This window comes from Leptinotarsa decemlineata, unplaced genomic scaffold (assembly GCF_025532065.1).
Source record: "Leptinotarsa decemlineata unplaced genomic scaffold, Ldec_3_MD MMD2_tig00001719_RagTag_RagTag, whole genome shotgun sequence".
In the NCBI taxonomy this organism is placed as follows: Eukaryota; Metazoa; Arthropoda; class Insecta; order Coleoptera; family Chrysomelidae; genus Leptinotarsa; species Leptinotarsa decemlineata.
The window spans coordinates 672497-695599 of record NW_027412569.1 but is presented as its reverse complement, the minus strand read 5'-3'; the positions used below and the strand labels follow the sequence as shown (position 1 = coordinate 695599).

The 23103-nt window shown below is 33.0% G+C and overlaps 2 long non-coding RNA genes across 2 annotated transcripts; both read right to left on the bottom strand.

Annotated features, from left to right (window-relative positions):
* Positions 1–1656: 1656 nt before the first annotated feature.
* Positions 1657–4500, bottom strand: LOC141482649 (uncharacterized). Its single transcript, XR_012465638.1, has 2 exons — positions 2902–4500; positions 1657–1826 (listed from the first exon to the last, which is right to left on the bottom strand). It is a non-coding gene; the product is annotated as an uncharacterized lncRNA (long non-coding RNA).
* A 16657-nt stretch (positions 4501–21157) lies between these two features.
* LOC141482632 (uncharacterized) lies at positions 21158–22820 on the bottom strand. Its single transcript, XR_012465625.1, has 3 exons — positions 22618–22820; positions 21748–22487; positions 21158–21676 (listed from the first exon to the last, which is right to left on the bottom strand). It is a non-coding gene; the product is annotated as an uncharacterized lncRNA (long non-coding RNA).
* Positions 22821–23103: the final 283 nt, after the last annotated feature.

The window sequence follows — 23103 nt, the reverse complement described above, 5'->3', positions numbered from 1 at the left end:
TAATAACAATAATGATTGGTACTCGCGAATGTTGAGATTATAAATGGGAAGCCCACAAATAGATATGAATACTCTTCGAAATTCAAACCTATGAAAAGATTTTAAACATTATCAACATTGAATAAGTCATATGTAAATAGGGAAAATTGTCATAAAATGTCCAAAAACGATTCGTTAACAGAGACGTTATAATATGAAATGACTATTGAAGAGAGAAAATTAACTCTAACAACTAAAAAAAGATGAAGAGATTGACGGCTTGGCATTTACGTCACACATACACTTCACGTCAGGTACAACGTCACGATGTTTTACATGTTGCATATTTCCATTGTGAAAATTGTAAGATTTGATTTGTCACATGGTGCTGAGAGGCAAAGGCCAAGACGTTGTGTTCCGCAGGTGTAATATATGTGAAAGTGACGTCACGACCAATCCGTATTATCATGTGTAATGTTTGTTAACTGCCCTGGAGTACAGTTTTGTCATGTTGAACATGTAAAATTTAAGGCGTTTTCTGGCATTCATGTATTCAATACGTATTCGTCTGTGATTCAAATACATTCATTCTAGCGTTGAAACGATAACGTCACACAGGTATGATTTGAAATAAATTCATGACGAAATTTGACGTTACGTTACGTCAGTTGTCAGTTTCTGTTTCATTTTGATCGTTATAGCTTATATAAAGTGCTGAACACTTTTCATGAAATACATTGTGAGGATGTACAAAATAAAGCTGGGAATTTGTTGTATGCACATATCCGATTCTAATTGCAGTTAGAGAAAACTGAATAGTTTGTTTTTATTTTCGAATTTAACATCTGACACGAATTGAATCATTCCATTCAGACATCACTACGAATCGTTTTTGAATACATATTTGAATACGATTAAACGTCAGAAAACACCTGTGATGAATTGTTCACGGAACATACAAATCTGTATTCCTCCAATGACGTCATGTATTTGTTGAAGGGAGTTATTAAGTTCGACGGAATATTTCTGATGTATTGCTTCAACCAATAAAAACGCGCTAACGTTTCAAAAGAACCAATAGGTGAATCCGTCGAAGTCATCGGTAGACTTATTGATGAATTTAGGAACTAGCCTTTTATTCCACTAATGTTTGCATTGTTAATTGTTTTATTTACTTTTTTCTTTTGTTTCTGGGGTGTTGGTAAAATAATTCCGTTAAATAATAGTTGTTTATTATACAAGGGAAAAAAGTATTAGATTTTAGCTCGAGGTTGTGTTGTCTCCCTACGCGAAGCGGAGAGAGATAAAAATCCAAGAGCTAAAATCTAATATTTTTCCCGTGTATAATTCACAATTTTTTTCTGTGACGGGAAAAACGACGATTTCCCGGGTAAAAAAGTAATTTCATGAAAAGTGACATTTTGCTACATGTCATCAGAGATAAAATGTCAAACTTTTTCCCGTCACATAAAAAAACAATAACTACCTGAAAAATCTGATTCACGATTTGAGAAGTGGCATTTTCATTCGATATTGAAAACAGAAATTGATTTCTTTGAATATTTTATTTTTTCTATTTCATTTGATATTCTGTACTGTTATAGTTTCGTTTAAATATTTCTAGATTCAAGAAATATTTTTTTTATTCAGTCTCATGATACAAATAATACCTGGTGATATATTACAAATATATATTTTTATAAAATATTTATTTTGACTTTCCAATAAAATGTTTTTAATAAACAATATTATTTCAATTGTTGCTTAATTTGTTCCAACCAATGTTTTTCTTTTCCATCAGCTCTCTCTTTGACAATGGGTAAAGATGTGCTGCTGCTACAATGTTCCTGTATAAATCACGTAGAGTGTTAATTTGTTTAGTTTTTACAAACATGTATTCGTCCTAGACTAACTTTAGAACCTAGTTGAATACTATTGTATTTTTTTAGTTCAATGAAGAATGTTCTCACTAATGACGATGAGTAACGATGACATTGGAACCTTTGGTGTGAAAGTTGAATAACTTTTTTCGAGATCAATTGCCCTAACACCAAACTGATATTTTTGCACTCGATGCGCGTTTCGCCAACAAAGTTAGCATCCTCAGGAGAAGAAAATTGATACCTAGTCTAGTCTGGTTGGTAATCCAAAAGATAGACTAGAAAACACAGAAAGGTCGGGGATTTACGAAATCAGTTGTCAAGATTGCAACAGCAAATACATCGGCCAGAGCCGACGAGCAATTAAAACCCGCTTCAAGGAACATTGGGCACACATGAAATACGAAAGGATAGAAAAATCCAGTGTCGCTCAACATGCTCTAGACAAGGACCACAGAATTGGTGAAAACAATCTGAAACTGATTAAGCATGTGCATGACACCAGGCTACTCGATGCATGTGAGAGTCTAGAAATAGCAAAATGTAAGATCAGCATGAATGGCGATAAGGGACCCATCCCGTTTAGCCCGCTTTTTAATATTCTGTTAGGAAGAGAATAATTACTAAGAACTTGCAGGTAGTTAATTACCGAGAAATTCCATATTTGACTTCAGGTATACAATCTCAGGTAACAAATTTTAGTATATAAGGATTAACCAGACTAGACTAGGTATCAATTTTCTTCTCCTGAGGATGCTAACTTTGTTGGCGAAACGCGCGTCGAGTGCAAAAATATCAGTTTGGTGTTAGGGCAATTGATCTCGAAAAAAGTTATTCAATGTTCTCACTGTTTAGATAAAGTTCATATAAATAAAATAAAGTGTGTAAATAAGCAATGGCTACATTTATCTCAACAGCTCTGACTGCTCGGTAACAATCCATTTTTCAAATTAGATTGAAGCTGTAGATGGAAACAGAGTTGATTCCTGTTCAGTGAAGTATTGTTTCTTTAGAATTATCGACTACTTTAATAGATACTAACCTGAATTCGTCATAACTTTTAGATGTTACTACCGCCCTCAACTTTGCATCATTTCGTATCCAGTACATTTTATCATTATCTATAGAATTATGTAGTTCTTTATATAAATTCAAGTTATTACTTGACATCTTTGTACATAAACCCAAGAGATTGGAATAACACGACAGACTTGAGTTTCTAACAAACTTTGTTTAATCAATACCTGTCGGTATGGTAACCATTTCATAGATGAATTGAGGGTGTTTTTAAATGAATAATGGATACTGAAAATTAACTTCGAATACTAGATCGCAGAATCTTTAGACCAACGTCATTTCAGCGAACCTAGAACAAACCTTAGGTTTGTTCTGGATCTACGAAATTCAGGTTCTCGGACGTCAGGATCTTGCGCAATTGATATAGAGCATTCTGGTTTATTGAGGATGAGTTCGGATTGATGAATCCTCTGTTCTGGTTTCGACTGCGAAATGATCCTAAACTGAATGGAAGGGGTTATATTTTTAGGAGTGATTAATTTTTGGGAAAGAGAGTTTTTGGCTTTCTACTACTCCATCTTGATACAAAAAAAAGGATGAGGGAATCTTCCAAAGAAAGGAAGGAAGTAATCAATTTGAAAATAAGTAACTCTATACATGGATGTGTAGATCATGCAAAGAAGTAACTTTCAGACACAAACTGAAAGAAAGTCCTCCTGAAACAGCTACTTTCATATGAACATTGAATTACACGAAAGAAAAAAATTCTTTCGAAACAAATACTTCTATATGAATACTGAATTATACAGAAGATACTTTTCTCTACTCAGTTTGTATTTCAAACATTCGTTGTGGAATAAAAATCAGATATCATTCACATGAGTTCTACTTTAAATGAATGGTAACAAATTGCACTTACATGGAACACTGCCATCCTCACTGGCATACATCGATGTTTCGCCTTAAGACACTTGCCCTAAGGCTCTTCAGTACCAAATTGGATAACATTATAGAAAATACACACAATTCAATCATGAATTACGATTTTGAATGTCACGGAATCTGCTTATCTGCTTATGTCATCGATGACATCGTAATGACATCCATTCACCTATTTAATTTAATCCCAGCCAAGAGGAATCTTATTTGAATTGAAGGGGTTATATATTTAAGAGTGATTAATTTTTGGGAAAGAAAGTTTTTGGCATTCTACTACTCCATTTCGATAAAAAAAAAGGATGCACCATGTAAGTGCAATTTGTTACCATTCATTCAAAGTAGAACTCATGTGAATGATATCTGATTTTTATTCCACAACGAATGTTTGAAATACAAACTGAGTAGAGAGAAGTATCTTCTGTATAATTCAGTGTTCATATAGAAGTATTTGTTTCGAAAGAATTTTTTTCTTTCGTGTAATTCAATATTTATATGAAAGTAGCTGTTTCTGGAGGACTTTCTTTCAGTTTGTGTCTGAAAGTTACTTCTTTGCATGATCTACACATCCATGTATAGAGTTACTTATTTTCAAATTGATTACTTCCTTCCTTTCTTTGGAAGATTCCCTCATCCTTTTTTTTTTGTATCAAGATGGAGTAGTAGAAAGCCAAAAACTTTCTTTCCCAAAAAAGATCCTAACAATCTTGAACCGTCCAGAATCGTTCTTGCTCTCGAGGCTGAACTGTTGGAGAACTGTTCCCGTTGCTCATGCGCATTCATACGGAAATTTGGGCAATTTTCTAGAATGTTTATTTTAATTTATTTGATTCGAATAATTGATGATTGAGGTTAGATAACATTTGAACTGACTACAAGGATACGCTACATAACAAAATAGTCATGATCAATAGTATTTTCTCGTCATAAGAATCGACTTCTGACGCTTGTCGTTCGTAGGGGTGCGACAGCTGGTTAACGGAAAAACAGATTTTAAACAGAACCAGAACAAACCTCTTATGAAGAATTAAGAACAGTTCCGTTTCTGATATGGTGGTGGATGGACGTGTCGATAGCGACCGTCCACAAAGAAGGTATGCGGACGCTATTGTTGGAGCTGGAACTCATTTCTTGTTGTGAATGTCCACCGTTATATAACGTGCCAGCATCAATATTAAATCGAAAATAGTGTTAAGTTTGAGTGTTTTTAAACAAATAGTACCGATTGTCACAAGAAATTGCTAAAGTGAAATAAATAAATAATACCGACTCCCATTCACGCCGGTTGGAGGCCGTGGTGGATCGGATGTCCATGTGGGAGTAGGATCGAACCAATTGATCTTTTATGAAGAAGACGATAGATGGAAAAATACGGAATAAAAATAAATTAAGAAGAGAAAAAAAAATGAGTAAAATATTATGTAAAACAAGACTCCTGTAATCCCCAGGACAAAGTTTTTATTGTAGTTATCTCTAGAATAAAAAGAGTACTGGTCATAATAGCGTCAAATCTTCAAGCTGGGACCAAAATTAGGAAGAAGAAGAAGAAGAAGAAGGAAGAGGAAGAAGAAGAATCAGGAATACCGTAGTTCCTCAGAGTAATAATAAGACATAGAGTTGCAATGCCTGTACGGGAGTTTTTAGGTGAGATGGAAGGACAGGTAGTTGAACGAACCAGAGTGCCAACATTAAAATTCAACACTGAAGATTATAAGGGTTGTTAAACTTATAAATTCAAGAGTGGAGACTTACATACATCGTGTTGCTCGTTTAGGAATATATATTTCTGGTTTATAATTGATTTATTAATTTCCATGACTCCCAACAAATTCATTTTTTCCTTTTATTACATATGTGCGTGATTTTGACTTATCTTGTGTTTTGATTCTTGAAGATGTTCATACATTGTAGATTTTTTAACCAAATAGACGTGTTCACGGAGCCTCGTTTGAGTTTTGCATCTATCAGTTTACTTTTCATTCAGTTCTACTATTTTGGAAGACAATTATAGCAGACATTTCATACAACAAAACAATCTGCATATCTTTGCAAAGAGTTTATTTTGAACTCAGTTGTTTTTTTACATTTCTTCTAAAGTTTCCCATATTTTTCACTATAAAGTTGAGGAAGTGAAGAGCCAAAAAAATGTTTTCACACAAAACAGTACTTCAGCAAAGCCGCCAATTTTCGTGGCGTATTCGCCAAAATCTCAACTACATAGGCATTCGCCAGTTTATTAAAAGCCTGTCGAAGTGAAAACTGAACAGCATAGCATTGTCTAAAGATTTATAGTCAGTCGACCTCATGGAGTTATCATTGGAGGACGATGGAAATGAAAAGTAGATAGCGCGAATACCGTGGTCTCCATAAAAGAGATAAAAGATTGGGATGGAAAGTGTCGTAGTAAAAAGTTGTAAATGATTATTTTTATGTTTCTCACAGGCTTTGTCTTCGTTTCGTGCTCAGCCATCCATTTATAGGCATATAAGAAGTTATTAGTAGTGAATTTTTGTGATTCTGATCTGGTTTTATTGTTTTCTTCGTAATCAGTTTGAGTTATTAGTGCTTTTAGTAGTTATTAGTTTGTGTTATTTGTACTTTTATAAGATAATAATTGTGAGTGAATTGTGGCGGAACATCAAAAAAACGTAAAAATATATTCAATAATTATATTTAAAATTTCATGTTATTAGATCCCTTCAAATGTATTTCCAAAATGAATTATTCATCAAATGAAATTGGGTGCATTAGGTTATGTCGCAGCAACTTTGGAGAATAGGTATTTGACCTTTGGCTAGTACCCTTGTAAACTAAGTGACCTAATTTTCAAGTTGGTGTTGTTCATTTTGCGAAAAATACTTTTATATTCCAAAATATGTCATGAATGTGTGCTAACTGCGGAAGATTGTATGATTAATGAGATTATTTTTACCAGCAAATTTACCTAATTGAGTTGTTAGCCTTTTGTTTCTTTTACAATTTTATCTTCATATCCAGATATCTGGCAATAAATGTGCCTACAACAAATGTGGACTTTCAACTAGAAATGACCATAGTTTGAGTTTTTTTCCGTTTTCCAGTCAAAGATCCCACAAGATGTAAACAATGAATAATCCATTCAGGTAAGAAACCTCAACAGTTCCCAAATTATATCAATTTCAAAATATGTTGATGTAAAGTAACTTCCAATGGATCTATTATTTTGCAAGAGTCCTACTCTTATATTGATATTACAAAAAAAATCAACAACTATCTTCATGTAAAAGTTTTGCAAACGAATAATGATATAATAATATGGTTCTTCTTGTCACCCTTATCTAATTGGACCACCAAAACAGACCCTTTTGGAAAGCTGTTTTTGGCAGTTTGGGAGTTTGACAGAGTACCATGAACATTACCTACTAGTTGTTGGCAGTTTGTCAGATAAATTCTTATCTAATGAATTGAAATACCTGTGATCTCTAATTTTTTCAACAGTATTTCATGTAAGGCACAGTTATGGTTAGATCGCAAAGCTTTGGGGTAATTTGATTGCCTTGCTCAAGTTCTTTAACCACGCCTGTCACCACCACCACCACTTTGCTGAATATTGAAAAATAATAATTATCAGTTAATGATTATCAATGACTGTTGCATCAATTTTTTTATGAAGAGTCGCTGATATGTATGGAAACAGTCGATTATCTCTTAAAGTAAGATAGGTAGCCGAAAATATTAGAATACAGAAGTTTTAGGGTTTTTCCAAATCTACCACACTGAATAAAAATTAGGTTAACAGGATAAGTCAAAAAATATTGAAGAAATGAAGTTTCATTCTGATTAAAATTCTGAACAAAATTGATATAGCACATAATTTCCTAAATTCAACCGTTTTCGAAATATCGAATTTTGAAAATAACTTTTTACTACTCTAAAATGTATTAAAGAAAAAACACGAAATGACGGATATTTATAATAAAAGTCACACAAGGTGGAGTGTGTGGACTCAGTCAGACACCGAAACAAGTAAAACTAAACAAAACATCTCCGACCCTAAAAACCCCCCAGATACCAATTTTGAATAGAATTGGACTATATTCACAAAAGTTGTCCGCCATAATGGAGCCGCCATTTTTTTTGTTTTTTTCTAACAAAAATTGCATAATGCATTTTAATCGGAATCATCTACACTTACCAAATTTCAAATCAATCCGATGATTAAAAGTATGTCAAATTTAACTTGCAAGATTTGATTACAGACACACAGTCAGCTACCGATATAGGTGAAACTAAATAAAATTTTGTGAAAATGAAAACTTTGACAATTTGTTTTATCGAGTTACCAATTAGTATTTTTTCTTTTTCAGGCAACATCACATTGCCTGGTCTAAGCCCAACATCACTAAGTAACAAATTTTTTATGCAGCAGACATTTCGACCCACGATTTCTTCAACGCAAACGGTTGCCAGGATCATTGGATGAGGATGAAAACATTTTTAATACAGTAGAGGACATTGCTCTAGAGACCACCGAGGGGGAGGAGGAGTCTTCAAATTCAAGTAAAGCATCAGAAACATCAAATGCACCTGCAGATACAATAGATTATTTTTCTGCAACAGTGGAATCCTGCGCAGTAGTATACCTTGCTGGTTACTTAGTAAAAAAATGTTTAGACCGATTTAAATGTCGTGAATGAAGAGTTATTTTACAAAGCGAGGAAGATTTGCAGATGATGATGAGTTATTGACTTTTTACAGAAATTATAATATTCAAAACTCAAATGGTTTGAAAACGCCCTCAAATTTTATGAGGCAATTCACCTAAGACAATGCTATGTTATAACCAGTATATCAAAAAATACTGTGCCAAAAACATAATCAGCAATATTAGAGACAAAGCAAATAAACAACTTTTTAAGTATCTTCCTGATTGATTTGAGGCACAAGAAAAATATAAAGAACACTGAAAATATATTGTTGATCTGTTGTTACGTACACAAGTTTTCAAATACTGTAAAGATATTTCAAGTAGAATAAAAACAAGGGCAGGGACAAAAAATGAAAAACTTAGTATTTTAACATAAATTAGTTATAGTAATCAAATACCAACTAAAACAATCATTGCTACTGAATCCACTATATGATATAAATGAAATGTTTCTTCAATCATGGGTCTTAATACTTATTTTTTGCTTGTTAAGAGTGTGGACTACAGATCTTGTGATTAATGTTTCTGTGTTTTCCATCTGTGTGCCTCTAAAGTTGAAACTGTTTATATATGTATAAGTGTGACTAGTTTATATATGTAAATATCTAATTTTTGATACACTTACAATTTTTTTCTTTATTCTTATATATTTTCAGTTTTAGAATACTCTCTACGATATTGTGACGTACCTAAACAAAAAACTGTTGTGTGACTATTGTAACATATGTTTTCTATAAAAATTTTTTGAAGGTGAATAAAATATCTTATAAGAATTATATCATTATTATTTCGTTTTCATACAAACAAACAGAAAAATATTTTCATATGGTTTCATTGATTCTGTCATTTTTTTTGTTTTGACACAGACACACACACAGACCATATAATATTTTTTTTTAATTAGAAAAACTCTATGATGGAAAATTTCTAATTCCACAATAATCTTTTAATTTCAATTGGGAATATTTTTTTGGAGGGCATGCATATTGAATACCTATTGAAAATTCAGGAATAGAAATCATACAAAATTTGGAAAAGTCTGAAAGTAAAGATTTATTTTCATTGAGATGACTGATTGAATGGAGAAATATATTTTCATAAACAAAAATATAATGGAAGTCTGTGTATAGTGAAATGCCATTCTGCATCATAAATATGTTACGAATGCTGTCTGGTGAGTATATCTTTTGAACAGGCGCGGTCGCAGCCCGAGATTTTGGGGTTGGCAAAAACCAAAAATGTCATTGAATTCCTATTTAATTCTATTTTTACAAAAGATTCCTAATCTCCGACGTCTTTATTCCCCACATACCAATTTTGAATCGAATCTAACCATAATCACAAAACTCGTCCGCTATCTTGAACTTGAGAATTGTCTTTAAAAATTCACAATCCCGGATCCCTAAAACCCCCACATATCAGTTTTCAAACGAATCGGATCAAAATCACTAAACTGGTAGTCATCTTGGAGTCGCCATCTTGACTATTAATTCATAATATCTGGCTCCAAAAACCCCCACAAACCAATTTTCAATAGAATCAGAACATAATCATATTTCAGGTACATTTTGTTTTCTTTTTCTGTAACAAAAATTTCATAATGCATTGTCACGGAAATTATGAACATCTGCCAAATTGCAACAAGAAGTTGAACAAATTTCACTTCACAAGATTTGTCCAAAACAAACAGACAAGAAAGCGAGTCAATAAAAAGGTAATGGAAAATCATGGCCCAAAAAGCACCTGCATACCAATTTCAAATGGAATCAGATCATGAATCATCTAGCTTATCCGCCATCTTGAATCTAATCTTCGACTTCAAAATACCAATTTTAATAGAATTGAAATTAAATTACAAAACTCTTCATCTATCATGAATATTGATAAAAATCTTTCAATTCACCAAAGTCAACCTCTATGTTTCTTCTATTGTAAATGTCGTTAATGCATTGTCAATCGAGTGATATGAATCCCTGCCAAATTTCAAGATAATTGGATAAGTGGAATTGCCTTGAAACGATATACCTCAATATCTATACTTGGTTATTATTTTTCAGTAAATCTGATATTTCAAACATCTGAATGCAAACTATAGGTATCTCGACTTTAATTCAGGTCAACATTATTTCATTCATAATTTTTTTTTGCACTTTCTTCAATGAAAGTTTTGCTTTTCTTCCGATGAAGGCACCACATTACAGGATACAATTTCAGAATTTCTAGTAAAAAAAGTATAGATGGCTCTGGCAACCTCCATCCAATGCTTTTTACATTGTGGTTAACCGATTTTAAATCCTTAGACAAAGATAAGTGTTCCATCTCTATATAGTCTTTGTCAACTATATTACTTTTTCAACCCTTATCTGCCAGTCTTCTTCGGTAATATAAGATACTTCTTCTTTAATTAACTATTACCTTCTTCAAATCTTGGAGAATTATTTTTACGCCTGATGCTTTGTTTCAATTTTTCCCAAATCAACTCGATGGAATTGAAAACACAAAAATAGGAAGGAAGTTTCAGTATGGTGTGTCCATACTTTTCAGACATACTCTCAAGGGCATACACTTTTTCAAATGTTTTTGTCTGTAAAACTCCAAGTAGTTGGTTTTTGATGTAGTAATATCCAAAATACAAATTGTTATCCATTAAACAATTTTGTATTCCATCTTTCGTCGAATTTTTATTCGGTACTTTGATGAGCTGTCGCGAATGATAGGAAGTGTTGTCAAGAAACATCATACTATTCGCATCCAAATTTGGGATCGATGTGTTTTCAAACCATTCATCAAAAATATTAGCTGCCATGTTCTTATGATAGTCAAAATTGAGATCTTCCAGTTTTTTCCACATAATTTCAAAGAATTCGGAACCCATCCTTTACTTCCTCCGCAATGCACAATGATTAGTCGCGATCCTTTGTTTGCAGGCATATTAGGCGGACACATTCTCGAACCATCAGTCCACCCTTTCGTAACTGTGTCGTGAATGTCATACCAAGTTTCGTCCAAATAGAAAAATTTGCCGTGGTTCTTGTCTATATTTAGTTATTTGTTCTAAGCAATTCCACTATTTTTCTGCTTTTCATAACTGCTTGAAGTTTGTTCATTATTCTAAATGTAAATCCTAGATTCTTTATCCAATTCTGAAGAGTTTTGTCACAGCAGCTCACGTTATGGCCTGTACTATTCAATTTCTTCCTTATGATTTCAGTTGTAGAAATCTCATTGCTTTCGTAACAATCGTATATTATGAAACAGTAGTAACGTTAGTTACAAATAAAAGTGGTGAAAAACATAGAAAGTTTTAATTCTCTTTTCTTCATTATGACTTAGTTTCAGTTGGAGTAATATTACAAGATTTGATGGACGTAGCCTTTAGTATGTAGTAGGAAATCATAGTGAAGATAATTTGAGGCTGCTGAGGAAAATAATAGATGGAAAAATGGGAGAAAGTAGCAGCTCTCATACTGGCAGTACGAGGAATGTCCTTCAAAATTCTGCAAAATATTCCGGTCAATAGGCAGAAGGATTATGAAGCAGTTGTATCAGCTTTGGAAGGCAGGTATGGTAGTGATCACCTTCAACAAGTATACCGAGCTCAACTGAAGATTAGAACTCAAGGTCCATCCATGCAGGAGTTTGGGGCTTAAGTCGAAAGATCGGTAAGACTCCTACCTAGAAGCACCAGATAACTTTACCCACTGGATTAGCGTCCATACTTTTATCGACGGGGTTCGTGACACGGAGCTGCATTTATAATTGTGAGTTGATTATTGAATATGATGATATCAACGTCGTTTGTATCAATCTTTCTTTGATTCGAATTTGTTGTAACAATCATTGCCTTAGATTTATTGATATTTAATTTGAGTTTATTCACTTGTAGATATAATTCAATGTTCTTTAAAGATATATTGATATTTTGTACACCTTCTTTCAAATCACAGTTTTCCGTATATACAAGTATATCAGCAAATAAATTAATGTGGTGTGAACCAGGTACATAGTTGATATCATTTATATAAAGAATGAATAGCAGTGCTCCGAAAACACTGCCTTGTGGTACATCTTTGTCATTTATAATTTGATCTGACATTACATCACAAATTTTAGTCATTTGACTTCTTTGCTCAACACAGTAAAAAGTATTTCTTTAAAAGAAGATAATAGGTTGCTTTGAAATTTTTATCTCTATTGGAAAAACTATTACTTTATGCCAACGTCGCCATGTTCCACCAGAAAATCATACTTTTTTCAACAAAGAAATCAAATTTCTTGGCCTTTCAACGACATCATTCGTTTGATTATATCATTGAGAAGATGAACTATTTTGAATCAAGAAAATATAATATCATCTCAAAATCCACCACCTATTTGAAGGGAAAAATAAACTGTTTCAAATGGAGAGCAATATCAACTTGATCTGAACACATAGAGTTTGTTTGAATTTAATACTGTATCCCTTCAAATAACTCAATTCGTGTATAACAAGACTTTTGTGAATCTACATACAAAACTATATTATGATCGACTGAAAATAACAGGAATCTTGTATAGAATGAACAGGGTTTCTTTTAAAGAAGTATTTCATTCATTTTAGTTTGAAAAAACCTGTGGTGTTCTGGTCTTTCTATGACCCTCTTAAGTGAGAGGGGAGCGGGGAATTCCGTTGAAAGCATCGCGTACGCGCCAGTATGTGTTGGAAAGTGATGTTGGTGTGTTGCGAATTTGAGGAGGAAGTGTTTTATGTGTCTGTAGGCAGTGCAATTTCTTTCCGATTATGTTGTATCTACCATAATGGAACAGATTTTACAAGACTGGGGTCTTCCACAGTTGAAAGATATTTTCATGGGTAAGTATTATAATTGGATAAAACTCCGCTATAACAGTAAGTACCGCGTTGTATACGTAGTAGCGAAGAGAAAGTGGTAAACTTTGACGGCAACTTTTAATTTTGCGAAAATTTAACCAATGCTCCATAATTTTTCATACATGCATTATTACATTTGCCAAGCTCTGCAAGCGTATATTAATTTGAACTGAAAAATCCTCCACGTTGATTCAAATTTGCCAATCTCTTGTTTTGAATATATATTTCATCTTGTTTCAAATAAGAGCATTTTCTCTAAATGAAATTTTATTTTCTCTTAGACCGAATTCAGTTTTCATTGAAACATAGCGGTACTTATAGTTTCGACAATAAATTGTGATACAAAAAATACCAAAATAGGCACCAGTAGGTATAAAAAGCTTCTATATGTGACAGCCACTTTTTGATTTCAACATGTAAATATTTGTTGAAATCCGAAACGTCTTTGCTTTCTGTAATCACTTCAGAAATGTTTTTATGTTATTAATCGGGAACAAATTGAATATATCCTACTCAGCTTAAAATCATTTGATAGATTTCCTTTAGGAATGTAAGAAATAGGTAGAAATATTACCAAACTCACTAGAGATGAAATATGAATTTCCAAAAACATGAAAACAGTGAATGCTGTTATTCAAATAGCGAATCATATTCCTTCAAGTGAGTTTGTATGATCATAAGTCACATTTTTTTAGTGAAACATTTTATATTTTTCATTGATCCTCTGATAATACTCACCTATAACGATTCCAAAATTATTATTTTTAAAGGCAATTTTTCTGTATAGACTTCTGTCCACTTCAAAGGGATTTGAGGTACTTCTTGTTGTATTTTACCTGGAATATCTAAGTTAAATCCGGTCTCGAAGAACGAAATATTGAAATTCAATGTCAGTCAAAAAAGTTTTTTTTATTCTCTTTGTTTTAGTTACAACAACTGAACATCAAACTAAATATAATTATATACAGGGTAAATGAGAGAGTAAACAAATAAAAATGAATATAAATACTGAACATTCTCTCCCGCAGTAATTGATTCGAATGAAAGAAATTACTTCAAATCTGATTATTCTCGGGAGACTTCTCTTTGAATACATCAAGTATGCGAAGTGTAGATACAGCTCGTTTGAATGTTGTTCCAGAAGCTGTAACAACATCAACCACTCTGATTTTGCCATCCTTCCCAGGTGAACATTTGTAATTCTTCCTTTCAGCCAAATGTTCCGTGGACTATTGGAGTCATAAAATAGAACAATATCCCCTATTTTGACATTTCTTCTCTGCTGGTGCCATTTATCTCGTTTTGCTAGAGATGGTAGATATTCTTTAGCCCACCTTTGCCAAAATAAATCTGTGAGCTTTTGTGCTGCCTTCCATTTGTTCAATAAACACAAATCCCTTTCATCAGTTTCAGCACAAGGTAACGCTGAATAACAAGTTCCAATCAAAAAATGATTTGGAGTTAGAGCCTCCATATCATCTGGATCATTGGGTACATGGGTAAGTGGTCTCGAGTTCAAAATATTCTCAACTTCTGCAAATACTGTCCTTAAAACATATTCCTGGGGGTATCTTGTTGTAAGAACTTCCGACACATTTTTCTTGATAGATTTTATCAAACTCTCCCATGATCCACCCATGAAAGGAGCTAATGGCGGGTTGAAAAACCATTTCACATTTTTCAGCGTACAAAATTCCTTTATTTTATTTTGGTCAAACGATTCCAAACTTTTTTGAAGTTCTCTGTCACTTCCTTTAAAATTCCCTCCATTGTCACTATACATCTCTTGCGGAAAACCTCGTCTACTACCAAATTGTCGAAAAACATGAATGAAACCATCCGTGCTCAGGTCGTGTGCAATCTCTAAGTGAATTGCTCGTGTAACCATACAAATGAATATCACCCCATATCGCTTCTCCCGACTTCTCTTGACTGAAACTAAAAGAGGTCCAAAATAATCAACTCCAGTTTTTATAAAAGGTCTCACTGTCCGTTCTATTCTACATGTTGGAAGCTGTCCCATAATCGGAGGTTTCGGCAAGGATTTCCTGTTCTTACACTTTTGGCAGTTTGTCCAGCAACTGCGGATAGCTTTTCGCATACGTAGTATCCAAACTTTTGTCTCATGCTATTGAATACAGTGTCTTGTCCTAAATCTAAAAGTTTGGAGTTATCTAATCTTCCACCCAATCTGATCAAGCCTTCTTCATCAAGGAAACAATCCAATGTATACAGGCGACTCGTATTTTTCACAATGCCATGAATTCTCAAAGATTTCATTTCTTCACTAAATGTTTCCTCTTGACATCTGCTAAGTAGATTTTTTTTCAGCTTGATTTAATTCTGATACTTCTAATTCACCTGAAGTTTTTGCTCTTGTTTTACAATTTTGTATGAATCTTTATATCCAAGCGGTTGATCTCAATAATTTTTGCCACTTAGAGAATTTATTTGGATCAGTCGTAACTACATTTCCTTTATCGTTCATATTTACATGAACCAGTACATTATTTTCTTCTAAGTCTACTTTTTGTCCATTATTATTTGTTCTGAATTTTTCTTCAACAGGCCAAAATTCTGCGGTCATGTACAAAAATTCTGGTCCCTTTAACCACCTACAGTCAGGAGAAAAATCCATCTTCGAGTACTGCTTTGTTGCTTCATCTGCCACGTTTTCTTTTGTTCCAACATATCTCCAATCACAAGTATTCGTGAGCTCTTGAATTTCTCCCAAACGTTGCGCTACGAACATTTTGAAGCGTCGAGCTTCCGATCGAATCCAATATAATACTGTTTTCGAGTCAGTCCAATATATTGTATCATCAATTTTTAAGTTCAAAACGCTTTTTAAGCTTGAACCCAGCCGTGATGCAATTAATGCTGCCTGTAGTTCAAGTCTTGGTATAGATAGTGGTTTTATTGGTGATACTCTGGTTCGTGCGTTCAAAAAACAAACTTTAATGCCATCTTTTCCAGACCATCTCAAATATGCGACACTTGCATACGCATTCTCAGAGGGATCACAGAAGATATGAAGCTGAATTTCAGAATCGGACCTATTCATTTCACAATATTGTCTTGGCAATTTAAAATCATCAACTTTCCTCAAATCTTGTATGAATTTCTCCCATTTGATAATCAAACTGTCTGGTATTTCGTCGTCCCATCCTATCTGACTTCTCCATGTTTTCTGTAATATGATTTTACCTTGTATCAAAAAGTTTGCGAGAAATCCGAGGGGATCGAAGACTGACATGACGATCTTGAGTACTTCTCGTTTTGTCGGTCTTCTGTTACCTTCCAATAAATTTTTTGTCAATTTTATGGAATTTTGTTTTGAATTGAAAGATATCTTTTTTGGGGTTCCACCATATACCCAAAATTCTTTCCTCTGAAGAATTCAAATTTTCGTCAAATTTGGCCAATAGTGAGTCATCTATGTCTTGAAATAAAATCGGGTTATTGGAAATCCAATTACATATAATGAATCCACCTTTACTATGTACATATATTACGTCCCTTATCAATTGTTTTGCCTCCTGGACATTATCTGCTCCCCCAAGATAATCATCCATATAATGATCATTGATGATGGCTTTGACCGCTTCAGGATATTCTTCTTGGAATTCTTTGGCATTTCTGTTCTTGGCTTCCTGGGCTAAACACGGGCCACACGATGAACCAAAAAATACCACATTTATTTCATATATACCTGGATCATCATCTCTTCGCATTCCTCTGTATAAAATTCTCTGTGCTGATCTGTCTTCTTTCCGGACATTCACTCTCAAAAACATTTCTTTGATGTCTACTGAAAACGCATATCTTTTTATTCTAAAATTCAGAAGAATTGTTTGAAGTAAATTGTACAAATCCGGTCCTGTCAGCAGAAAGTCGTTTAAGGAATTACCATTACTTATCGAAGAGGCATCAAATACGATTTGTAATTTATTGGGTTTGTTTGGATTCATGACACCGAAGTGTGGCAAATACCAGATTTTTCCGTCGTTGAGATTATCTTCTGCATTAGAAATTTTCGATATATAATTTTTCTTAATCATATCTTCAAACTTTTCGCAATACATTCGACCAAATTCTTCATCTTTGTGCATTCTCCTTTCCGTACAAACGAGTCTTCTCATGGCATTTTTTTTACTTTCCGGTAAATGATGATTACTCTTTTTCCAAAGCAGTCCTGTTTCAAACGTGTCACCTATTCTCCGCATTGTAGAATCCATGATCTCTTGAGCTCTAATGTCTTCTCTGGATAAAGATTGTCTTGAAGTAGGAAATGATTCTTTAATCAGGTCATGGAAAATGTCTAATTCATCTTTTTCTTTCAAATCCACAAAACAAACAAATGTATTCATATTATCATTACTATGATGTAAATTTCCGTGGACTACCCAACCTAACAATGTTTTCGTGAGTGCGGGTCCATGCCAAGGCCCCGAAATTATTTTCTTGCTTACCAACAATGGCTAATTGTCTTGACCAATCAAAATTTTAGGACGTACATCGATCATAGATTGTATTTTGTTGTCAATATAAGGATATTTCAAAGAAATGTGATCAATATCGACAGTTCGTTTTGGCAATGAAAGATTTTTGATCGTTCGAACATGCCTCAAATAAAAATTCGAATTAGAATTACACGTTTTTGACGATATTTTGAAAGTAACAATTCTTGAGTCATCCTGCTCTTCTGTCTGATTATTTGTCCATTGGATACATAAAGACTTTTGAGGACCATCAAGATCCAAATCATCAGCGAGATCTTTATCAATTAAAGTTATGGTACTAGCATCGTCCAAAAGAGCATATGTATCAATTTCTTTTTTGCCATTCGAAATAGAGACTGGTAAAATTTTCAGTAACACTCGTCTATTTGATGAAATATGACAATTGGTTTCAATATCAGTGACTTGCGAAGTAGAATTTGTTTCTCTATTCTCTTCATTTTTATGTAAAAGCTCATGATGTACTCTCTTGCATCCATCTACTGTACATATCTTTTTTTCTTCTACAATTTTTCAAACCATGAAAAGGTGTCAGGCAAGAAAAACAAATTCTATTCTTTGTCGCAAAGGACCATCTTTCATCAACGGAAAACGACTTGAAAACATGACATGAAAATAAACCATGAAATTGATCTTTACAGCAAATGCATTTTTTGCTAACAAATTTTGTGGCTAAAGTGATATCTTCATTTCTGTAATTTTCTTTATTAGCCTTGAATTCTGAAATTTGTGGAATTTGAAGTTGACGAGCTGCATTAGCTTTAGATCCTAACCATGAACAAAATTTAATGAGTTTATTTTTTACTGTCTTCTCAGTAATATATTCTACCCAATTCAATTTGTAAGAAGTCGGTAATTTATTCAGAAGTTCTTGTAATAGCAAAGGATTACATAAGTGTTCATTCTCCTCCAATGACTGGACAGTATATACAAAATTTTTAACTTCGTCTGAAAATGCTATCAAAATATCTAATTTGTCTTCCTCAATTATTGGAAATTTTCTCAAACGATCGAGTAATAAAGTAATAATATGTTCAGATCGACCAAATCTATTTTTTAATAATTCTATTACTTTATCAACATTTTGCGGAAGTATTAATAATGCTTGTGTTATTTTTTTGGCAGGACCTTTAAGACATTTCTGTAACCTGCTTTGATTCTCCTCTTTTGAATAACCACACAAAGCAGTAGAATTTTCAAACTGGTGAATGAAATTGGGCCACTCTGTAGGATCCCCATTAAAATTCGGCAAGTCTTTCGGAACACTCTGTCAAGTCAAAATTTTCTTTATGTCATTATTGTCAATTGATTGACTAGTTTCTCGTGAATTGAAATTTTTCCTAACGTCATTTTGACAGTTGTTTGCATTTTTAGGAGTAGGATATATTTCTGCGTTTGACAATGTAGAAAATGGTTCACATACCTGAGAACAGCAAGGCGTGCAATTTTTTGTGTCATTATTACCATTCCAAGTGAACTCGTTTACCCATTTTTGAACATTCGAACCATTGTTAATCACTGACCCTGATCCACATGATGGAGACTCATCTTCCACTGATACATCCGAAGATTCATATTCTATTTGTGACAACTTGAAGGCTAATTGTAAGTCGAGAATCTCTTGTTCTTTCTTCAATAATTTCTGCTCCAATTCTTTCTTCTTGATTTCTGTCTGAATCATCAATTCTTTTTTGACTTTTTCTGAACGGGCGCTACTAGTTTTGGACTTAATCGATTTCTTTTCTTGAATGGAACCCTGCCGTGACATTTTCTTCTTGCTGTCTGCATGTGAGTACTTACAAGTGGAGTTTTTGTCATCAATGTCATTACCTTGCTCCAACTGTAAGCCACGGGAAGAAATGTTGTCTTGTTCCCTTTCACTACTGATAGAAATCGGTTCCTTTTCCCGTTTTTCCGCTAATCTCTCGCTTCTTCGATTTTTTGACATGTCTCAATAGGTTGATTCGGTAAAGGCGTAGAAGGACCAATTAATGTTGTATTTTACCTGGAATATCTAAGTTAAATCCGGCTCGAAGGACCAATTAATGTTGTATTTTACCTGGAATATCTAAGTTAAATCCGGTCTCGAAGAACGAAATATTGAAATTCAATGTCAGTCAAAAAAGTTTTTTTTATTCTCTTTGTTTTAGTTACAACAACTGAACATCAAACTAAATATAATTATATACAGGGTAAATGAGAGAGTAAACAAATAATAATGAATATAAATACTGAACACGTCTTTTGAATTGATTATTTATTTCTGATCAAATAATGTTTAAGCACCTTTTAACTTGCTAGGAACCGTATAATAAATAATAAGACCTCAGACTAGTTTAAAATTTTGAGGATTATCATTCGCATGCGAACAACAATTGGGTTGGTTAACGGAATAGACCCACTTAAACAGTGTTTTATTGAAAAACATTTTTTTTTTGGTTAAGTGGCTGCTGTTTTCATATTCTTACCTTTCTGTATATTTGAAATGGTGGCTAAGGATGATGTGCTGATTTTTTTTTTCGTTTCAGAATCCAAGTGATGTTCCGGAAATTATGGATAAACAAAAGCAGACTGCAGAACTTGATGGACGATAGTGATTTTTTTAATGTTATTTACCAGAATGGCATCTAGTTTTGAAAACTTCATTTGTGTAAAATGACTAATAAATTAATTCATTTTCTTGTGTGAGTTGTAATGTTGTTTATAGGCTTCGATTTCATTTTATTTGTTAATTTGCAATTTGTCAAGAATATGTCCCTTTTTTATATATGTTTTCTTATTGAATATTTATTTATGTTATTAGTATAACTGTATAATCTCTCAAAAGTGTGCATTTGATATTCAAGCAGAGATTAGCAGAGAAAATTTAGTTCTCTATTACGTTTTGTTTTTTATCACATGCTTTTTCAGGATAATATTTATGATTTGCAATTGCTTCAAATAAACCAATCATAATATGCAATGTATTATTTAGTTTCTTCCCTTATCACTTATAGCTGTTCATATTATAGATGAGATACTTTGGATTCAAGTAACTAAATACATCCAAACGAGAGGGACAGTTTATAAACAGAAACATAAGTTCATCTCTGATGAAGTAAATGAATTTATTTGATTTATATAAATAGAAGCGTTCCAATGAAAAATGCTTTTCTTCAAAGGAAAACAATTAATATCTCATACGGAGACATTTAAATAATGTTCCAAGTAAAAACATCAATCTTTAAAAACCCAAAACAGTTTTGCTTCGAGATAAATTTTGCTCAGACTAAAGAATGCATATTTACTTCTCTTGATCTAATGTGATGATTTCTATTGAAATGTATGCACAATCTTGGTGGAATATTTTTTTTTACTTAAAAGAACCATTTATTCAGTCCATTTGAAATAATGATTCAAATTTAACTTGAGAGAATATGTTTCTCACTTAAAAAAAATATTTCTTCGTGAATATAGGAGAGCAAGATTTCTTTAAATCGAGATAATTTTCTTCACTTTGAGAATTTTATTTTTACTGTGTATCTAACCAGTTTAAAGGTTTTCAATTCACACCATAATACTTCAGTTTATTGATTGAAGTTTTCCTATTGATTGTTTCAAAGGCACGCTTGAAATCTAGAAATATAGCAACAATATATTCTTTCCTATCAATACTTTTTTTTTCACTCTGTAACTGTTAGTTGTAACGCTGATTCGCATGAGTGACCTGTAATATTCTGATGTCAAATTAGAAATCCTCTTCCTCCTAGTGAAGAAATTCAGTAAACTGATGTGCTACTTCCATATTCTGCAAACCAAATAATTTCAAAGTCCAGCAGAGCTTCCATAAAACTTCCAAATTTTTGATTTTGCACCTACCTTGGTTCTGGAACAGCATTAAACCCAGCCCTGCTAATCCATGTCAAACTCATGAACTTGTCTGCTCTTCTGTTAGTCAGTACATGAGTATAATTTTGCGAAATGATCATTTCAATTGAGCAATCCTTCCATGTATGATCTGAAAAATGTTTCCTGTGACAGAAGGCTATAAGACTTCCTTTTTTTATGTACACGTTTTTTTGGTCCATGAATTTCTTTTTGTATTTTTCTTTTCCTGGATTTAACGCGATCTGCGATATTTGGAATGAACACCCTCTCCATCTCTTCGACCTCTGATGGTTCCGAAGTTGATATTCCATCGGTCGAATTCATTAGGGCAATCTTCTTCAATATGGAGGCCCTATTTCGTTCATATTGCTCCCTTTTCAACATTTTCTCATCCAGAACTGGATCGGGACTACTATAATTTTCGTCACACTCTATTATATCATAGTAACTCTTATTTCGATGTTGTTCAATTTGTTGAGAACAAGTGACATCAGTTGGTGTGCACTTCACTATTTCTGAGAGTCCAGAGTCATTCAAACTCTTATCAGATAGTAAAGGTTGAAAAAATTCATTCAGCAGGGACCAAAGAGAAACACTGGTTGAATCGTCTTCAATGGGTTGATCTTTGTCTAGCAGTTCCTGCCATTCATGTTGTTGTTTCGAATTCCTGTTATCCATATCTGTGGAATTCATGAATTGAAGAAAGTCATCAAACATCGTCACGGATTCCTCTGAAAATCAATGATAATAACATGAGAAACCACGAGTTGGCTGAGAGATAAATCAATAACAATAACATACAAAATCTACTCAAAAATATTTTGAGTCATCTGTATATTTGTACCAAATAAAATAACTCACCTTTCATTTTTGGAAGTTTCAATGAATTTACTTTGACTTTCATTTTTGTTCTTCTACCACTTTGTATCAGCTCGACTTTGAAATGAATGACTGCCACATATGAGACTGTTTATATATTACTTTGGAGATTCCTTCAGGTATCTAAAATTTGATAAAATTATTAGGTATATTATAGGTATACATATATACAATTAGTTTCAGGAACTTACTGTATCGATATGGTGATAATAATATTTATTCATCCATGTTACATACAAAATAGAATTAACATCTTGAAGGTAATGATGAATAAATTGCAAATCCATTGAGGGTTTAACCTTGTGTGTGGTTAAATTAAAAAATACAAATAATTAAATAATGTAACATATAACACAATCACAATTACTTAGGTGAAACAATTTCTTGTAATAGCTAAAAAATAAAATATAATAAAATATCAATGTCATACATTCCCGCATTGATAGTCAAAATCAAAGGTTACAAAAA